The sequence below is a fragment of the Sminthopsis crassicaudata genome, chromosome 5, assembly GCF_048593235.1.
Source record: "Sminthopsis crassicaudata isolate SCR6 chromosome 5, ASM4859323v1, whole genome shotgun sequence".
In the NCBI taxonomy this organism is placed as follows: domain Eukaryota; kingdom Metazoa; phylum Chordata; class Mammalia; order Dasyuromorphia; family Dasyuridae; genus Sminthopsis; species Sminthopsis crassicaudata.
The window spans coordinates 37,830,091-37,845,528 of NC_133621.1; the positions used below are offsets into that span (position 1 = coordinate 37,830,091).

At 40.9% G+C, this 15,438-nt stretch overlaps 1 protein-coding gene and 1 long non-coding RNA gene across 2 annotated transcripts in view; one reads left to right on the forward strand and one right to left on the reverse strand.

The window, feature by feature from the left end:
• CPNE4 (copine 4) overlaps positions 1-13,287 on the reverse strand; it is a 419,473-nt gene extending 406,186 nt beyond the window's left edge. Inside the window, exon 1 of the mRNA XM_074271064.1 lies at positions 12,960-13,287. The gene's annotated coding sequence lies outside the window, so the exon portion shown is untranslated. The remainder of the gene's footprint in view (positions 1-12,959) is intronic.
• On the forward strand, positions 1,950-2,874 carry LOC141544667 (uncharacterized). The gene is made up of 2 exons (XR_012482751.1): positions 1,950-1,983; positions 2,553-2,874. It is a non-coding gene; the product is annotated as an uncharacterized LOC141544667 (long non-coding RNA).
• Positions 13,288-15,438: the final 2,151 nt, after the last annotated feature.

Sequence of the window (15,438 nt, forward strand, 5' to 3'; positions counted from 1 at the left end):
TAAGAAAATTTTAACAAAATTAATGAAAATGCAATACAACATAGGTAATGTTAATTTGTAGTTTTCGGAGTCAATATGCAGCCTGCAGAGATCTATTTTTGAGTTTGATAGTACTGGTGTATGAGACAGCACTTGGGCTAAATCTAGAAGCCAGCTAGGAATTTCAAAAGGGAGTTAAGAAAGGGGGAAAAAAGTATTCTGGGAGTGCAAAACAGACAATGCAAAAGCAAAGACATTGGAGATGGAAGTTCTTAGAGAGAAAAGGTCCAGGAAGCCAGTTTAGCTAGAATGGAAAATACATGAGATAGAAATGTGAAATCTGTCTAGAAATCTAGGTTGGAAGGATTAATTCACAAAATGTCAGAAATTCAAGGGACTTTAAAAGTCATCTGGTCCAATCCTTCAACATTTGGTGATAAAAAAGAAGAACAGGAAGGAGGAGGAGGAGAAATAGAAGAACAAGAACAACAAGAATAAGAACAAGGAGAAGAGAGGAGGAGGGAAGGAGAAGGAGGAAAAGAAGAAAGAGAAGAACAAAGAGGAAGAGGAGAAAGAGGAAGAAGAGAAGAAACTAAGACCCAGACATCATCTTGATAAATAGAAAATTAATTAAGCTGATTCAGAATACTGTGTTGACATGATTATCACTCATAGCTATCAGCTCCAATCCATCAAGAGAGATGTTCTTTCCTGTGTAAAGCTATATCTAGTGTTTCATAGAATTGTGACATTTTCCATCTATTTTAAATATTAAAGGTCTCCCTAGTCCAACCCCTTTTACAGATGAGGAAACGGAGGCCCAGAGTAGTTTGGAGACTTGCTCCAGCTCACATGGTTAGTTACTGGCCAAGCTCTTCTGGCACATAAATAATGTGACTCTCTGGACACTGCCTTTCATTATATCACACTCCATCTATGTTGGTGATATGATTATACCAGGATCCCTAATTGGACAATAAGATCTCTTTTGGCTCTTGGAAACTTTGACTGAGACACACTGCCTAGAGATGTGGGTCTATGAGTCGTTGTGTCCATCATTTCTCTAGAAATGAGCAAACACCTCCATCTAAGTTCCTTCCAAGTCTGAGCTTCTAAGACAGGCACAATTTAAAACAACACTTATTGCCAAACTTATGGCCATGGATGCCCCTTCTTAGGTACATTGTTGCTAATCAGGCTTTGAAAGAAATGAAGGCTAATAAGCCCATTGCTGATAATTATAACAGAGTACTAAAATAATCTAAGAAAAGGGAAGTGAGAAGCAGCAGTGTTGGGATGTGCTAAAGTGCTGGACTTGGACTCGGAGATCTTGGGTTCAAATTGAGGCTCTGCCACTCAGTACCTGTGTGACCACATACATGTCACTTACCATCTCTGTCCCTCAGATTCCTCATAAACAAAATGAAGGGGTTGGAAATGACCTTGGAGATACCTTCTGTCTATCAATCTCTGAAATAATATTTCACTCCCTCTACAGAGGAAAAGGGGTCTTATTTCTGTAGTTTAGCCTTGGGCAATGTCCACAAGAGATTCAAATAAATCAATCTGTCTCTAGTCTCTTTGTCAGTGCAACACAGATAAATGTTTCTGTAGGACTGTTTTAGATTAGGGAGTGAGATGGAGAATTAGCTGAACCTGTGATGTTTTGATAAAATTAAACTCCCCACTGAGAAAGTTCCTTTACAATGTGGATCAATGACTGTAAATTATAATCTTGAAAATTGCCTGAGGCTCTAAAAAGAGATAATATGACTTATCCAGGGACTTTCAGCCAATAAGTATCAGATTCAGAGCTTAAATCCAAGATTGCTGACACATTTTTCTGTCCAGTCATTTTAGTCACATCCAACTCTTTGTGATGCCATTTGGGCATCACATAGCAGAGATAGTGGAGTGGTTTGCAATACCCTTTTCTGGCTTGTTTTACAGATGGGGAAACTGAGGCAAACAGGGTTAAGTCACTTACCCAGAGTCACATAGCTAGTAAGTAGCTGAGGTTGAATTTGAACTCAAGAATATGAGTCTTCTTGACTCTAAGCCTGGCATTCTATTCCCTGTAACACTTACTTGCCCATAGGCTAGCTATATGGTCATGCTGCCTTTCTGTATAGTGTGTGTATGTAAATAAGCACAGATACAGACATATATATATATATGTATATATATATATATATACATATATATACAGTGTCTATATATAGCTATTTCTGTATGCATGTTTATATACATATATATTTATGTATATGTGTTTATATATATATGTATATATATATATATTTATATGTGTATGATTGGATAGGTATTATATATTATGTATATTGTGTATATATATTTACATATATGTGTGTATACACACACACACACATACATCTATGAAACAAAAATCAGGGCAAATGAATAACTCATTCAATTTCCCAGATGTTTCCAAATATTTTTGGTCTGGCATAATGTAGCAAAACCAAAAAGCCAGTCAATTAATGGTACCTGGAGATGCTAAAATTTAGCGTCAGAAACTTGAAATGATTAGTACATTATCTTTTCTCTTCTTTTAGAGGAAGAAAATGGGGCTCAAAGATATCCACAATTTTTTAGTCACTCAGCTATCAAGGAGAGGATGGGGGTGGGCAAGATGAGGATGAAGAAACGACCTTCTCCCTCTAACCCTACAACCTGCCCTGTGGGATGCTGCCCGCTTGCTGCAGTGTCCACACAGCTGCAAACACCAAGATGCAGAGCTTCCAGGCACCTGTGCCAGCTCTCGAAACTTCAGAACTGTATTCGGCCACACTGCTTCCTGCCCATTCCTTGTTTTCTTTGTACAAAGAGAGGTGTTCTGAGCACATCAAATAAAAATCAGCCTGAGTTATGCTGGGAGAAGCCAAGTCCTTGAGACTTAATGACCCTCTAAAGCTTTTCCAAAGGCATACAAGCACCCGTGGAACCATTACATGCAACGCAGGCAGGACCACAAGCTCCTGGAGACCTGTCCGTTCTCATTCAAAGATGAATGCAAGTGACGAGGAAAGGCAGTATGTGGAGGGAGGGAAAGTTCCACAGAATCCGAGTTCCAGCTGTCAGTAAGCCTCCAAAGCCTTGGAAGTTTCAGGTTGGAACTATTTCTGCCACTGTTACGTAAGGTGAAAATATATCTAGGAAGACTAAGTTTCCCTTGCCATGCTTTGTAAAGTAAATAGACCATCTAAGGCAGCACAAAGACTGGTTTCTTTTAATTTTTTTCAAGATAAAACTCAGATTTTTTAGCTGCTCACAACTGTCTCCATTTGCATGTTTCTATTCAGCCAATGACATTTTAATTCTATTTCTTCACTGATTGAATCATAGCACTAACTCAAAGATATAGAGCCAGAAGGGACTTAAGAGAACAACTCCTTCAGGGCCATCACTTTGCAGCTGGGAAAATCAAGCGCCCCCTCCCCAAGTTAAATGATTTGACTGAGGTCACTTGGGCTATGTTAGAGGAGGATTTGAATCCAGGTCTCCTGTCTCCAGACACAGGGTTCTGTCCGCTTTAATATACTGTTGCCATCTAGGGGGATGTAAAGGATGAAGAGATCATTGCATTTTAAAATATCTTTTTCTAAGAAGTTTTCTTCACATAGAAACAGGGAGGATGAAACATCAGGAGATAAAGATTTACTCAAGGAAACCCTATTCTTCCCCAAAAATGACAGTTCTAAAGGGAAGTTTTCAGATCTTTTATGATAACAAAGGACATTAAACCCCATTCAGAGTTCAAAGACAAGGAAAGGGAAGCTTCACAAATGTAAATTCTTGGATGTCACTGCACCAAAGGGAAACCAGTGGCTAGAGATGCAAAATGAATTCTAGGGACAGTGGGGGGGGTGTCTCTGACCCTTTCAGGAGGAACCCTTTCAGGTTATTACCAGGTTAAATGAATATCACTGGTACAGAAGGGACCTAGCATTCTTTCTCTTGCAGGGTATCACATGGCAAAATCATTGATTTTTGTATTCTAGCTGTGCATATCTTGCATCTGAAATAAAGAGTAAAATAATAGGAATGGAAAGAACTTTTCCCCCCAAAGAAACACCAGATTTTTAGACAATATTCAGACCAGGTTGTTCCCCAAGCTGTCTAGTAGGATGTAAAAGTGGCTGGCAGGTGGGCGATGGAATGAATGATTCTGTTTGCATTGCCATAGACTTGGTCTTCTGCAGTTAGCTCTGCGACATCTGTATTTAATGTCCCATAAAATTTTAATAGCACTACCTATCCAAGGCTTCTCAAGGCATTGCCAATCAAGAAACCAACCCATATGCAACAATCAGATGCCTGCTATGTGACAGTTACTGTACTAGGCACTGGAACTACAAAGGCAAAAAAGAAATAAATTTGATAAGCTTGCATTCTATATCTGAGGGAAAATGTGTATCTCTGTGTGTATTTTAGAGAGAGAGAAATAAAGACAGAGACAGAGACAGACTGAGGCAGAGACAGATGGGGGGGAGACAGAGACAGACTGAGGCAGAGACAGATGGGGGGGAAGGAGGGAGAAAGATAAAGAGGGAGGAAAGGAAGAGTAAGAGGGAAAGAAGGACAGAGGAAGAATAAATATGAGGACATTGGGGTTGAAAAGAAGACACTAGCAGATATGGACACATAAAAAGGTTTTATCTCAGCAATCTTAAAAATAAAACAAAACTCTGTAAGATAAAAAAAATGAAACAGAAGGTTCACAACTCACCCCTGAGTAGGGTGCCACCACCTCATAAAACCTACTCAGAATTGGTAGCTCATGAATCTCTCAAGTCCCATTACCCATCCAGCAGAGTAGAAGACATGGTAAATGAATACCAAAGATTTCATTTTTGAACCCTTCTCTCTGTACCTCTGAAACCCCCCAGTTCAGATACTCATCTCTTCTTATCTAGACTGCTGCAATGACTTGCTAAAGGTCTTCTTCATCTGTCAATCTATGCTTCATGCTGCTACTGGAACTTCACCACTTTTAGTCACTCCTACTTAAAAAAACTATAGTATCTCCCCATGGTCTACTAAATAAAGTAACAAGTTCTGATCCTGGCATTCATTATAAACTACTTAAGATCAGGGTCTGTATCTTTTCTTTCTCTCTTTATTCCCTTTTACTTGGTGGGTGCTTAATAATTATTTGTTCAACATAGCAACTGAATTGAATGATATAAGACAGGATACTGAATCACAATGAAGGGCTAAATTATGTGGAACTTTCTTTTTGTGCTAAAGGCATTCCAAGTGGGGGAAGTTCAGGGATAGCTGGAGGAGTTGAGGAGGGTTTCATGGAGGAACAGGAACTCTCAAAGAAGAGGGCAAGGAAGTTAGAAGACCTTCAGAAATAAGATGAAAGGGAGGACAAAATTTGAGAGAAAGTACAAGGCATGAAATGAACACTACTGGATACTTCCCTTTCTCTTAACATTATCTGCAGAAGTCAGATATCAATTAATTTAAGCCTTGTAGGAAAAAGTCCCAGAACAGTAGCACCAGTGCCCCTGGGTTCAAATTACATCTCTAACACTTACTATGTGATAATGGACAGAAAAAGTCATTTAGCTACTCATGGAGAAAATGGGGTTGATATTCTACAAATTAGTAGAACATAAAAATAATTAATTAATACCTACCTCATAAGTGTGTCATAAAGCTTATGTGAAATAATGCCAGTCAAAAAAAAAGACAGTCATTATATGTTGTTGTACCAACCTTGTGACTTCACCAATGTAGTCACCAAGCAGGTATTAAGTGCTCATTATTGCCAGGCACTAGGATGGGTGATAGGGATACAAAGAAAGGCAAAACCAGCTCACACTCCTAACCAGTATAGCAATTCCCTCCACCCATGCAGATCCCATTTGGCCTGTCATTTGGTCTAGAGAGCTCCTTGGGGTGCTGGAAGCTGAGCAATTTGCCCATGTTCACACAGCCAATATTTATCCAGGTGAGAACTGAACCCAGATTTGACCCAGAATGAGTTTTCTATCCAATGTGCGAATAGTATTATTATTGGTAATAATTATTATTAATTATTATTACTTGCCGTTTGAAGGTTAGAAGAGGCAGTTTAAGAGACAGTGCCTACAGTGATTTGCCACCAACTATAGAAAAGAGAAAAGGAGAAAGAGTAGAGAGGAAAGAAACATTTTGGTGAAGGGAATGATGGTTGAAAAGTGGACCAAAAAAATCTGGGAGAATTCTGAGGAAAAGAAAGGGAATAAAGAGAAATAAAGGAAAATCCTAGGAGGACACACACTGAGTGCACAAAAGAGAAGCAAGACATAACCAAGCCACTTAACCTGTCAGGGGCTACCTCAAAACAGGGAAGCACAACCCTACCCTCCATCACCACCATCCCCCTCCATCCCAACCCAAGATTAACTGCATCCCCTCCCTGCACAAGGAAGCAACAACCAGGTCTTAGAGATCTAGTTTAGTTTCTTAGTTCAATGTCTCCCCAGCAAAGAGAGTTATTGGTGGAGAGATTCACTGCAGTCTGATCTACTGAATGGCTACAGGCCCCCAGCCCAGGCATAGCCAAGTTCACTGTCGGGAAATCCAGGCTGAGTCCCTGGAGGCCACCACTCTGCCAATACACCTGTGCCCTCTAGTGCCAGGCCACTGCAATGGCTGCCTTGCTGTTGTACAGGCTTCCCTGGGTCCCCGCTCTCTCAGTCACTCATTCAGTGCAGCCAGTTGCTCACTGGCCCTGCTGGGCCATTTTCTTCTCCTCCCCCTATCTCTAGTCCCCTAGATGTTAGGGGAAGGAATGGAAGGTTTGTCACCTGGCAAGGGAAAGGGTCTCTTCACATATTATATGAGCTAAAAAGCTCACCTGTCTCTGATGTTTCCAAGAAAAACATTTTGTCTCTGTCTGGGCAAACATCTAGTTGCAAGCAAGAGGTAGAAAGCAAAGTTTATAAGGCTTTTTCCTTTTTAAAGGACCAAAAAGATGAAAGGGAGAGAAATACATACAGAAAAAAAAGATCCTTTGCCTTTAGAAGACAGAGATCAACTGTGGCATTTTAAGTGGAAAGCAAACAGTGCATGAAAGGTTAGTCTTTGCTTAATGTTCACATTAATGGGGATGGGCTCAGATCATGAATTAGTACAAATGTAATAAAAATCTATTGGGTAAATATTGAGCCTGCACAAGGAAGAACAATTTAGTAAGTCTCAATCCTTTTTCTAAATTCTCCAAGGTTGATTGGATCAACTCATCAACAATTGCTTGCAAAGCTTCCAAGGGGATAGGGCATTTTAATGGGTATCCCTTGCCCAGGGTAATTCTGTCTTTATCAATGAAGTAATAAAATTGGATTTTAAATAACAAAGACGCAATATTAGCTATGTGTAGCATTGGTGAAACCAAACCTAACCAGAGCCTAACTGATCAAAGGAGCTAAATACTACAGGACCAGAATAAATCTGAAGATTCCATCCCCTGCTTCTAGAATGATAACTGTCTCCCTACTTCCTTTAAAAATCTCATAAGAAGATTCATAGACTCTGCTTAATGAAAAGGACACTAAATTTGTAATCAAAGGACTTGGGTGAGAAGTCCAGCTCTCTTACTAAGGTACCCATGTGACCTTAGGAAACTCACTTCATTATCAATAAAATGAGATTGGATTACATTACTTCCAGCTTTAAATTCTATAAACCAAGAGCTCAAATTATGAAATATCCACAAGAGAAAATATCAGATGGGAGTAGGAGTGGGGGAGACAGAGGCAAAAAATGCCCTCTCCATACCAGATGCAGTGGGCAATTTTCTTATGCTGTGATGCTAAAATCCTAACTCCAGTCTCAGTCTTGGATGGAATTCAGTCTATACCTTTGAAGGCTATGCCAGATTACTACAAGCTTAAGCCATAAAGGCTTCATATATAGATACACTGATGGCTAAATGTAGAGTGGCTTTACCTGAGGATGGTGACTCTTTGAGCCATAGAAATATCAGTTAGTTTTTAAAGGATCATGGATCTTGAGTCTGAATACAGCTTTGGGACCAACTATCCAACCCTCTCATCTTAAAGATGAAGAACCTAAACTCCCAAAGGTTAAGAGATGGTGGTGATTCTCAAGAGAGTAGAGGGGAGAGGGTATTACCCATACAGATGAAATTACAAATCCTTTCAAAGATTACTGTAAGTATTAGGTTATAGAAGGCTCACTCAAACACTTGTTTTCATTCTAGCATCCCTTTAAAGGAATGGAGTGTATCTTTGTTTTGATATTTATCCTTAGTGGGAATTCACCAATCCCATAAATGCCACCTAAGGCTTTGCTATGTATTATCAGTTACCCAAAGAAAAAGTAAAAATAAATAGAAGCAAAATAAAGAGATAAAAAAGTAAAAGTAAAAATTAAGAGATAATAAGTCTGAAAGATTCCCTTAGTTATGCACTTGCTTTGTGTCATTTCATATAAAGAGCTTGAACATATGGCCACACCCATACACAAAAGCATCTGGAAACAATGGATTCAAGACATATCATTTATCAGAAACAGAAACCAACCACTAATTTAGACCTTGGAGATCAACTAAAGGAATGAGAATAATGTGATCAATATTTCATCCTGTACTCTTTTTTTGAGAGAATAGAAAAATGTAAAATAATCTTTGTGAATGCTGCATGTTGCTTTAATAAATATCATATTTATCTTGAACTATGTAACATTTTGTGTTAAGCTGTTTTTTAAAGCTGGTCTTAGAATTCCTTAGATGTGATCATCATTATTATCTGCCTTGAGATTTTGTGTGTTAATGTGTTAGCTATGGTTGCCAAGGAAAATACAACTTCAGATACTGCATTTCTGCTTATTTGCTTAATAATAACATAAAGAATAAAAAGGCCAAATATATAGCAAACTTGCCATTTTTCCCACCTCAAATGGCTTCAGCTGTTTAGTTCTATTAGGTACTAGATAGGTTTCATCATTGCTATAGCTCAAATGAATTTAAGAAAGAATCTTATCTAGAGTCACATCAACCAGAAGAGAACCCAGAATTCTACCAATGAGATCTTCCTGTTTCTTTGCTCTCAATTTAGAACATTCACCCAAAATTCTGCTGGGAACTCATAATGGAGACTGTTCTCACCTCAAACACACTGGCTTGAATGGGAGATAGTCAAATTGTTTTGTATATGTGAATAGAGATATATATGTATTTATTGTCAGAGCTTGTATATGATAAGAGACTGGCAGAAGCATAGCTATGTACAGTCTCAAAACTCACTTTATTTTAAATTATTAAGTTTGAGTGGAAGAATCATAGAAGGAGAGAATGAAGAATCCTTCTTTTTCCTATTCTCTTGCCATAATTTCCAAAGTTACATCTCTTTAAAAAAAGAAAAAACCTTGTAGGTATATCACAACAATTAATTATAATAATCATAGTAATAAATTATAATAATGGTTGAGCCTGAGGTAATTAATATAAGAAGAAATAAGAAGAAAAATATTATCCTACTTGGGTTAACCCAGTCCAGGACCTAAACATTCATGAATAGACAAAAACCCTGACTTCCTATTCTATATCTCAAGGACCTCTAATACAGTCACTGTGGACACTTCTGAAATAAATTACTGGATAGTCTTTCAATGCTATTGTGACTGCAAAAAGTCTCTAACTTTTTATCATAAGTCTCTAACCTAGTGATGAGCCTCCCTGAAAGGACCTAAATGTACTCTAAGAAAACAGACTCATAATCTAACACTACACCCATCCATTAAGACTTTACAACTTTGTAGGACCTGTCCAGCATTTGTTTCCCAATGGCACAAATTTTAAGAATAAAGGATTCCCCCATCCTAAAGATGGAGAAGACTCAGAGGATAACATGTCTAACTCCCTCATTCTACAGATGTGAAAACTTAGACCCAGGGAGCTGAAATTACTCAAAGTCTGCAGACAGTAAATGGCATAATAAGGCTATGATCCTGCTCTCTCCACTGAATTATGTTGCTTTCACATGAGTCATCACAATAGGAATTTAGTGGTTTCCAACTCCAAAATGAGGGCAAGCTCACCACAAAGGCAAAGAAACTTTAGATGTAGATAAGTTTTTCTATAGAAAGTTATTCAAAAACAACAACTGTGTTTCCTCGAGACAAGACAATGACACAACATCCTGAGGCACATTGTTACTAATGATCACCTAGATAAAAGGAGAAGCCTCTTTGTTTTTTTCTAATCTCAAAAAAAAAAGCCGACCTACAAACTCCAAACTAACTATTTTTATGGAAGGAATATTTAGAAGCTCCAACAGAAGTGGTTGCTTCATGCTGTGAAACTTACTGGACCCCATCTGTGCCTGTTCCTTGTAAAGTATTCTGGAAATAGGCCTGGAAGAACAGAAAAAAGTGACTGATCATTTACAGATTGGTTACAGGTGTCACAGTCCTGACTTCCTCCAATAGAAAATTAGCCATTTGGTGGTTGTATGGCCCCATTTCTTTTTCTTTGATAACTACTTAAATCAACATAAATGAGGAGTCACACGATGAACAAAATCTCCTTTTAAGTAGCAAAAAGTGTGGAACTTAAATATTTGGTTCTAATATGGATTGGAATATTCTGTCACTTGCATCACTGTTACAATCTTTTGGCCAAGGAGTGATGAGAACGAAGCCCCATTCAACCTAATAGAAGTGGTTAACTTAGGAGTTCTTCCTGAGAGTTCTTCCATCCATTCCTGATCTTACTTCTTCCTGTCTTAATGAGCAGAAGGACTTTCTTCTCATTTTGAGCACTGAGAGGTTACAGCTTCTTTGTCAATTTCCCCCTCTTTTAAAAAAGACAACCAAAAAAATGTGTTCAACTCAGAAGCAGCAACTCACTTAGATGCCAAGTTTCCTGATCAAGTTCAGAGGCACATAAAAAAGCCTCTGTGTCACTTTCTGTCATATTTTCTCAGTCCTTTTTTTTTTTTAAGGGATTTGCCTATATGTAAATGTGTGGTGTGATTTTCTTTGTACCTAGTTCAATTTCAAGTCCTTTTGCTTACTTTCAGATGAATGCAAAATACAAACAAATATTGTGCTTAGTTGAGGTGGAATGGTGAAATTCAGCATTCATTCATTCCACAAATGTTCATTACTGCATATTTAAGTGGCAGAGAATGTTAGGAGTAGACTGGGATAAAGTCATTTTCTAAACTAACTTTCCAGCAGGAGCTTTTTAATATAAAAGAAGAGGAGAGAGATATAATTAATCCTTTTGTAATGGGAAATTACAAAGAAGAGGTCAGCTGAAGAATACATTTTTAAGAAAGTAGAAGCAGTTTGCCTGAGCGAGCCTCTATTTAAGAATGGCGATGATATGTAGGAGGCTTTAAGATATCCGGTACCTTGGACAGCGCAAGTGAGCAGACCTGGTCTAACTTCGCTGTTCTTGGCTGGCAGAAAAAGCCGAGCACCAATTGCTAGCCAGAAAGTTAGGCAAACGGAAAAGGAGCACAACAATGGGGTGTGTTGGATTTGGGGGTTTTTGAGAGGAATGGGGAAAATAGTGTTTTCATCACGAGATTGGGACGAATCCTGTCACCTTTCTAAGTATGAACTTGAATAACTCCCAAGGCATGCCGGTTACCGCCCAGACTCCTCCTTATAGATACAAGGGGGTTGTTTACACGTGTTTTGAGGGAACTTTAGTCCTTCGCTTTGCTCCCACTGGAGCTTTCCTAAACGGCCCGTGTCACTTTACACCATCACCCATCTCGCGTTATGCAAGAGTACGTGATCCTACTCTGTGCAACCTATTATTGCTAGCTGCAGCTTTCGTGTGGCGCGAAGGTTGAGCTTAACAGAGCTAAGGAACTTGGAATTCGGAGCTCTCGTTGCCCGAGGGGTGAAAGGCCCCAGGCTAGAATTGGTTTGGAGACTAAGGAGCTACAGACTCCCCAGGGTCTTCCAGAGATGGCTCTTTAAAAGGAAAAGTGCGAGGGGAACACCAAACCCCCCTCGGCACTCTCCACTCCGTAACTAACATCTGCCCAGCACCCCCAAGGTGCTAGGCACCGTGTAAAACCCGGCCACTTTGCAAACAGAAAGGGCAGAGCCTTTTGCTATTGCCCCCTTCCTTCGACCCTGTAATGGAGCCTGGTCGGTGAGCTCTCCGGCACCCCTTTAGGCAGGGGCTCCTGGGACTCGGTTTCAGACATTTAAGCGCGGGACTGGAGCCGTTTGCTAACCTTTGCAGACTCCCCCTTAGCACGCCACACCCTTTGCCGCCCAACCTCACCTCCCTCCTCCTCCAGCCCCTTTCATGTCATTTTAGCAAAGGTAACGAGCACCGAGGGGGGTCAACCCAGGTCTATCACGAGAGCTGCCAAAGTACTGACTGGCTCTGATCTCGGGAGGCCCAGCTGCAATGAAATATTCATCTGGACTTCACTGGAAGGGGAAGGCTGGAGGATGGAGATGGGGAAGCGGAGATGGGAGTGGGGGTGGGTGGGAGGAAACAGAAGCAAACACCAGATACATCAGGATGATGCTGGTTGCCATCGTAATTCCCCACACCCGCCCGGCAGGCTGAAGAAGCTGTAACTTTGCCTAGACTCCTTCCCTCCTCCTTCCCCGGGAGGTTCCCCACAACAACCCCTCTCCGGAAGTCGCTGCTGCTCTGTCCCCTTCTGGCGCGCTCCTGTTTCCGACCTCCTGGGTCCCTCCAATCCGCCTCCCTCCTCCCATCTGTGCTCTCCAGTTCCCAGAGTTGGGAGACCGGGAAGCAGGGGCTGGGCGGGCGAATGGGATGCCACGGACTAAAGTTCGAGTCTTGCCAAATCTTCCGAAGGAGGAACAAGCCTCCGGAGCACCTTTCCCTACTACCCCCTCCCTCCCAAAGTTAGCTTTTGCTGCGCAAGCAGCCGATGGACACAGACTTTGCAACCGAGGCGTTGGACATACACAGGAATGCAGAGTTTGCATTTACCTACCTGGGCGGCCGGGTGGATGCGTGCAGGAGCAGGAGCAAGAGCCAAGGTTCAACTGCAGCCTAGCTGTCCTCAGTCCCCGCCCCCCCCCCCCCAAAAACCACAATCCCGCTAGTTGGGTGGGAGCTTGACTCCTGGAGTGGGTGTGGGGAGGAACGGAGGGAAGGGGTGGGGTGGGTTTTGTTGGAGGCTTCTTCGATTTTCCTTCTTGGGTCAGTTTAGCGGAAGCCCAGGGCGCAGGCTCTGGTTGGAGAGTTTGCCGGCTCCGGGTACCCTGCCTCCATCCTCTTCGTGCATCCGCAGGGGGCTGGGGAGCGGAGCGGGCGCGAGTGTGGGCTCGGGCGGCTCGCTCGGCTCCGGAGTAGGGAGGAGGTGTGGTACCGGGGGGGAGGGAGGGAGCGGAGAGGAAGAAGGGAGGGGGAGGGGGCGTGCGGGGGTGGGGAGGCAGCGATGTGGCCGGGAGGGAGAAGACAGCTCCCCCCCACAGTGAGCTTTCCACCTTCTGACGAAGCCCGTGCGCCCGGCTCCCAAGCCAGACACTAGTGGGGAGCCGAGCTCCTCTCGAGCGCCCCCTGGGGGGTTCCGACGGACGGCAGCGACGGCCGGGCAAAGGGATTCCGCTTATCCCAAAGCTGAGTGGGTCATCCCCAGGGACCCGGCAGTGGGAAGTTCGGAGCCAGTCCCTCAGAGCGATGCCAGAATTGTCCTTATTCCGTCCATTCGCACCCCCGCCCTATGTTTTTTTTTTAACTAAAGAGGTAACCCAAGAGCCCCTGAGTTCAAATCTGCCCTCGCTGCCTGTGTATTTGGGGCAACTCATTTAATCTGGACCAAAATGGATAAAATGCCGGATTGGGAGTCCAGACAACCTGGAGCCAATCCTTCCTCGGACCCTTATTAGCGGCAAGTCACTGATTTCTCATCTGTAAAATGGGAATATAAACTACCTCCTCAGATCGATATGAGAATTGACTTAGATCATATAAGTGAATAGCTTTGTAAACCATAAGGGGCTACAGAAATGCTACCTGTTATAATCATATATATACATATATATATATACATATATATATACATATATATATATATATATATATATATATATATATATATATATATATATATATATATAATTACAAACTCACTGAGTCCCCCACCCTTACGCCTTACCTTGTCTTACACCAGCCAACTCTTTAGGAAACAAATTCAAGTATACCTCCAAGGGCAAAGATGCTTTAATTGCCAAAATACGTTTTCTTTTATCCATAAGACAAAGAACTTAGAGATAAAAAAGAACATTTTTATTTCAAAATAAAATTGTATTTGCTTGTAACTATTTTAATAAATTTAAAAACATTTTTATTTAAAGTTTTGAGTTCCAAATTCTATTCCTTCCCCTCCCCCTCTCTGAAAACGGTAAGCAATCAGATATAGATTATACATGTGCAATTATGTAAAGTATTTCCATATTAGTCATTACATACAAGAAGACTTGTTAAAAATGAAAAACAGTATGCTTCTGTCTGTATTCAGTCAGTATCAGTTCTTTCTTTGGAGGCAGATAGTTTGCTTCATCATTAGTTCTTGGGGATTCTCTTGGATCATTGAATTGCTGAGAATAGCTAAATCATTCACAGTTCTGCATCATACAATATTTCAGTTATTGTGTATTCTCCCGGTCTGGTTCACCTCTCTATGCATCAGTTCATGTAAGTCTTTCCAGGTTTTTCTGAAATCATCTCGTTTGTCATTTCTTATAGAACAATAATATCCATTGATTGCAATTATTTTTACTTAGAGTGCATTTACTCAGGAGAATTATAGTAAATTATTATGGGGGGAAATTTAATTGCATTAACTGACACACCTGGCTCCTCTAGTATATTCAGTATTTAAAGTTGCAGAACAGTTGCTAATCTAGATTGAAAGGGAGTTTTCTCACAGGGCATTCTCTATGTCAATGTTCTAAATGTTCTAAAATGTTCTAAAAAAAAAAAAAAAAAAGGAGTGGGTGCGGGGAGAAAAGATGTAACTGTTTACATCTTACTTGGTCCCTTAGGAAGACCATAAATCTAACTTAGGCAAGAGTTCTGTGAAAACAAGTCTTAGAAACATATATACACAACAGTGGGGTCTGCAATACCAGATTAATGGTAGATAGCCCTTCCTCATGGATAAATACAAGTACTGGATATTTGGACCTATACAGCACAAAGTCCAAATGGAAAAAGTTCTACTTCCTGAGACTGTGTGAGCTATCTTGTGTCAGGGATTCCAGTAATCAGAGCTATTTTTAGAGCTTGGAGGAGGAAGGTCTAGTCAAAAGTTTCATTATCTCTTGTTAACATTCCATCAAACCAAGCGTCATCGGCAGGTAGGTAAATAACAGAACAATAGAGAGCCTTCACAGACCACAGAGTTTCCCATCTCTAAGAACAATGAAAAAGAGACTTCAGTGGGATAAAGATCATTTGTCCCACTA